Source organism: Clinocottus analis, unplaced genomic scaffold (genome assembly GCF_023055335.1).
Source record: "Clinocottus analis isolate CAN_PGR_092001 unplaced genomic scaffold, fCliAna1.0.p SCAF_14, whole genome shotgun sequence".
Taxonomy (NCBI): Eukaryota; Metazoa; Chordata; class Actinopteri; order Perciformes; family Cottidae; genus Clinocottus; species Clinocottus analis.
In genome coordinates, this window is record NW_027175865.1 from 15,333,048 (window position 1) to 15,339,098 (window position 6,051).

At 43.3% G+C, this 6,051-nt stretch overlaps 1 long non-coding RNA gene across 1 annotated transcript; it reads left to right on the plus strand.

Moving 5' to 3' along the window:
- Positions 1-309: 309 nt before the first annotated feature.
- Positions 310-867, plus strand: LOC137785005 (uncharacterized). The gene is made up of 2 exons (XR_011077449.1): positions 310-469; positions 609-867. It is a non-coding gene; the product is annotated as an uncharacterized lncRNA (long non-coding RNA).
- The last annotated feature ends 5,184 nt before the right edge of the window (positions 868-6,051 follow it).

Here is a 6,051-nt window from a genome sequence, read left to right on the forward strand (position 1 = left end):
TAACTGAGACACAGACACTTAGTCATCCTACCAGAAGTTGTGCTAGCAGGGATGCAGGGAAAATGGCTCCTGTTCCAGCACTTCGAAAGACCATGAGAGAAAATGCAGGAGTGCACTCGAACATTCACCATGTCCCGAAATCGGCATGTAACAAAGGTTCACTCAGTCCTGATGTGTAGTCCAAGTTGCTGAAAGCATGGGTGCAACATTCTTTATGGAAGCAGTAGGGAAAAAATACATTAAAAACAATTTTTTTCGAACTACGAGTTAAGTCCCCGTGGACGTGGACTTTTTAGCAGGGGAGTATGTAACCAAGTGGGAAAAGTGTTGTCAGCGTTGGGACACCAGAGGGCGCTGTAGCCCAGATGGGAGCTGGCGAGACGCGCGAAGAAAACGGGAAGTCGAAGCCGCGCGAAGAAAACGGGAAGTCGAAGCCGTGACTTCAGGTGGAGCGGTCGTCAGTCTCCGGGTTAGTAGATAGGTTGAAATATCACTTTTGCAGACAATGTGTTCCTAAATGTTCTGTGATGTATGTAAATAATGTTCATAAAGTGTTTATGTATCGCGGGATGCGTTGATGTTGAAACAGATTTTTATAATGGTTGCAGAATTTGAGCTGTGCGGACTTAGCGTCGGCGGCGCGATTTTAGCTAACGCTAGAATGATCTGTGGTGAGTGCGTTGCAACGTTCTGTATAATGTATCTGTTTTGTATGTTAAACTACATAGTTAACCTTGTGGTATGGTTTGTTGTTTTGTTTGATTCAAACAGGAGTTACTACTGCAGTTATTTTTGTATTTTTTGTTGTGTATTAGGCCTTTTTGTAAATATTCTAAATTCATCAGAGAAATAAAGATCCCTATTGTATCTGTGTGTAAATCCAAATTACACCTGCTTACATATATATATATATATATATATATATATATATATATATATATATATATATCACACTTGTTCCCTGATGAAAAAATAAAGTAATATTTCTATTTGATTTTGGATTACAGCTGAAAATGATCTCCGTGACAAACACAATATGTTATTGACTTACCCTCCGTGTCTTAATGTGTGTTGTTCCATTTTTCCTATTACCTCTTTCATGGCCGCCGTCACACTACAGACAGAAACATACGGACAGATTTAGCTCAGCGGAGGTGTTAAAATCCTCCGTATGTTGCTGGACTGACTTGCTGCATGCAAAGAACATGTAACTTCACCATCACATCCAATTTACCCTTTCAAAAATGTTTGTGCCTTCCTTGATTCAGACGTAGATATGAGCACCCGACTTTAATCACTCACTCACTTGCGCAGCTTTTCTACAGCAAAAAATCTACTCGATGAGGGCGATCGCTAAAGCTAACAAGACGATGCCCGCCTCGCAGATCGAGCTGACACGCTGAATCATGCTTTGGCCCGTTTTCCTCAAACAGACAAGAGCCCTGCGTTGTGCTTTTTTGGTGAACCCCTTTAAAGATGAGACCGATGAGTTTGGATGACAGTGTTATGACGTAGGGATTACTTCTGTTGCTGTTACATTACCTGAAGTCCTCTGATTAATTTCTACCACAGGCTAAATGGATCATGATCATCCTCCCCTCCTCGTCAGTGAGTCATTGTGGCAACCTCACTATAGCAGCGTCGTCAGGCAGAATGTGATTGAATGTGGATAATGTGTGTGTGTGTGTGTTTGTGTGTGTGTGTGTGTGTGTGTGTGTGTCAGGATTGCAGACTCACAGCGGCCTTTTAACCTTAAGTTTTTATCTAGGTTCACCACTAGTACGCTCCCTTGTCATCATGCCTCAGAGACATTTACACCCACACACACACGCCCACGGACACACACACACACACACACACACACATACACACACACTTGTGCGTGCACTAACACACACCTGTCCAACCATCGCAGCAGGCAGTGGACTGATATCCATACAAAGCGACGGATGCAGGATGGAGCCATGTAAGAGCTCATTGACCTCTGCTCTGTGCTGGGCACCGTGTTCGCTGGCGCAAATTACCCGTCTATCCGTCCCCGGCTTCCTCCCCAGCAAAATGAGACCGACCGTGGATCACCGCATCTCCTGCACACAGACATAGGCCGCTTCTTCAAGTCCGTTCATGCGTGCGTATGCTGACAAAGAGACAGAAATAACCGCAGAGGAAGTGAGAGAGGACGTTAAAATGGTGGATTTCAGAAAAGCGAGGACATACTCTATGTCTCTGGAGTTTTTGCTGCTCTGATGCGTCCTCTCTAAGAACTTTTATTCCTGTCTGAACTGGATCAGATTTCTATGTTTTAGGTGTAAGAGCCCAAAACTGACAAAATGTAGTTATCAGAAAGGTAAAACATATAACTAAATTGTTAAATTAAGCATATGAACAAACTGAGCATAATTATTTTCTTTAAAAAAACTACACAAGCCTGTGCATTTTAATCATATATACTACAGAGACGATCCTCAACAGACAGACAAGTCTTTCCCACAACTAAAGTCTTCTCCAGACAACCAAGTGTTCGACAGTCAGCTGCAGTCTTCGACAATCAACTAAAGTCTTTGACAGTCAGCTCTTGTCAACTAAAGTTGTTGACAGTCAGCCTCAGTCTGCGATAGACGTCAACAGTCTTCTACGCACTAATGCTCTGCAGCGGGGTGGACGCAGGTGGATTGAGAATTAATCATCTGCAGGAGTTTCTAATGAACAAAATGATTGAGTGCCCGGCTGAAAACTAAATTAAAAAAAAAAGCTCAGAAAAGCACGAGGCTGAAACCTCCCATCTCAGGAAAAGCCTCCAGGAGTTGGAGCTGGAAGCCGCCCCGGCCCCTGAGCAAGCAGGAGCACGACAACATGGCTGTATGGTACGGAGCCAGAACAAGACCAGACCGAGAAACACTGGGTCAAGAAAGAAAAAACTCTTGGAGACAAACAGCGAAACAAACCATTAAAAGAAGGTCTATATGTGACTATCAGTGACCACTGGGTCCAGAACGGTGCAGGAATAAACAAACACACTACATGCTACGCAAACAAAGTAAGAAGGTAAAAGTCTCTCCAGGGAGAGGTTTAATTTCACCATGTTTCCTATCGTCTAATCAGCCCATGTGCCATTCTCTAACTCCTCTTGTTTCTTACGTCCGCCTCATAGAAGTCAGTCAAGCATAAATATCCGTCAGACGCTGTCAATATGATAACCTTATTATTTATTTATTCAGCTTTTCTGTTTGTTTTTCCTGCTCCTGTTTCCCACAAGTGTGTCTGAATTGGAAACACCCAGGGGGAGCTGAACGTCACTTAACATATCAAAACACAGATTTCCCATGTTGCCTCAGTGTGAATAGGTCAACACGCACACACACGCACACACACGCACACACACGCACACACACACACACACACACACACACACACACACACACACACACACACACACACACACACACACACACACACACACACACACACGCATAGACACAAACTGTACTGTACATCCCTTATGATCTTCTCTTCATGCAACACCCTTATTTCTTCGTTGTGTTCTCTCTTTTTTTGTCTTTCGCTTCATCTGCCTTTCTGTTTGAACAAAAGGATTTCTCTCGCTCTGACGACAGATGAAGACCCGGCGGTGAAGTTCATCAAAGCTTGTTTCATGTTTGGGATCCACGGCTCTGATTGGCTTTGGAGGATTACGCTGGGAATTGGGAAGACTGACTCATTTTAGTCAACTTACTTCAGTCAGTAGCTCACCGAAGAGAGAGAGCGTCGTCCTCTGGGGGCTACAAATTGACAAAAACAATCCCGGCAATCCACTACTAGTTGTTGAGACATCGTCCGTCTGACCCAAAGTGGTTGGTCCACAGACACAAAACACATTTTTCCCAATCTGACAATACAATAATTGTTCTTATTAATGCACATAATGGCCTTAAATGTAGACATCTTTATAAAGTGGGTCTTAGAAAGTGCTCCCCCTTTTGAATGAGTTAAATGATGCCCGAGTGTTAATAATCGACAGGGAGCACGTCGCAGACAACCGGCACATCGAGCTGAATGGTGTGTGCACAACATTTAAAAGTCATCTGATAGCGAGATAAGAGGCTGGGACGGCATCTGTACTGCTGCTGGGATAATGATTCAGTCAATATCAAATTGAGTAAAGCAAACACGGTGCTACTGGCACAACGGATCACAGAGGATCGATCAAGTGGCTCGCCGCCAGTTACTAATTCAAAATCAAATGGATGTAGGACGATCGGCTATTAAGGTCTGTGTGTCCTCTTGAAGATACGTGTTTTTATTCTATGGATTGGATTAAATTACAGAGCAATTTAAGGGCAAAGAAACAATTTTGGATATGTAAAGCTGCTATTAGAGCAAGCTTCAAGGTCTTTATGAGTCCAATGACATGATGGATGCTCGAGGACCTTTTGGCTGACTGACTGCTGACCCCGTACTCCACGTCCGTTGGGGCTGCAAGTGATCAACGGCTTCATTAGGGAACTTCTGACAATCGTCTAGGTTAAAAACAGGCCTCCAGTGGCTCAACATCTAGAGTCCATCTCATGGTTTGGTCTCATTTTGAACCGAAGCATTCGCAAAGTCATTCTCTACCTCGATATGTTATGTCCCACTGAAGCTCGGCTGCAAGGTGAATACATTCCTTTTTCTGCTTCTTGTCTTCGCCTCCATCTCGAGTGTAAGGGAGCCTGCAGGGACGACGAAGTGAGATCTAACGCTTTGTTTGTTTGGGAGCGAAGAGGCAGACTCCTCTCTAAAGCCCCATTGTACACTTCCTGCCAAGCAACTAACAACAGATAAACTAGCTGGTGAACATCGTGGAGCATTTAGCAGCTAAAGAACCAGATACACACAACTTGTTAAATGAGTGTTATTGTCTTTTTGTGTCTCCTCAATGTCTCCTCTGTTTGCTAACAGGCGTGTCATTTTAACTGTATAAGATATTATGTTCATAGCGTGATGCATTGCCCTCATGTGGCCTAAAAAAAATCCATGCATCCAGCCCTGGTTAGAAATCAGGGCAACACAACAAGAGTAATGGATCATCACAAAAAATATCCCTGTCTCTCAGTCTCTGTATTCTCCTCTAGTAGAGGAAGAAATTGAGACATAAACTTATAAGCTCTGAGATTCTCCCCCTCAGACTTGTAAAGCTAACATCTGTCAGCTGACGCCACAATATCTGTGAAGTCTCTCGGCCCATCAAATATTGAAGCGCTGGGCATTAAAAATGTACGACGTTAACAATACTGCTTTATTTCTCTCATCCTTCTCCGACTGATCACATTTAAAGGACCCAGACAAGCTGCCAGTCCACAGACAAACATCCATCAACATGCAAATTATTTCCCGTTAAGTTCTCATTTTATTACATTTCACGTCTCCATAACTGTGGCGCGGTAAACAGAAAGGGGGTTATAGCCTCTCCGTTCTGTGTTTTATTTCATATCATGTCGAAGGCAATAAGGTTCCTTATGTGTTTGAAAGTCATTTTTTTCTTCCCTCTATATGTAAAACAGCTGACACTGTGGCCAGCTTTCTGTGAGCTGCAGCAATAATTACGCCCCACTGATATATTATGCATATTTAGACATCACACCTCATTACATGCACCCCGAGTTATTTTCTGTCTTTAATGTGCCCACAGTTTATCACAGCGAGGCACTTCTACCTTCACGCTCATGCTGCATGCTGAATACAAGTCTCTCTCATCTCTACCGTCTTCCCATGTCCTCACCTCTTTCTTTTTCTCTCCCGAGGCCATTTCCATCGCCTCCACCCCCTTTTCTTATTCTCTCTCTCTCTCTCTTTGTAACAAAAGTTGTGGGGGAAAAAACCCTCTAATGAAGACCAGAGAGACTTTATAATTGCACGTCACCCTTAAGGTCTGCAGGCGCATACATAAATAAAGACAGAGTGACAGGAAAAGACTTTCAGCTAAGAATAAACTTCATCATCATGATGAATATGCGATTTAAAAAGTATATTTTTCAAAGCCGGAGATACTTTTGATTAACTGGGGTAAGGACC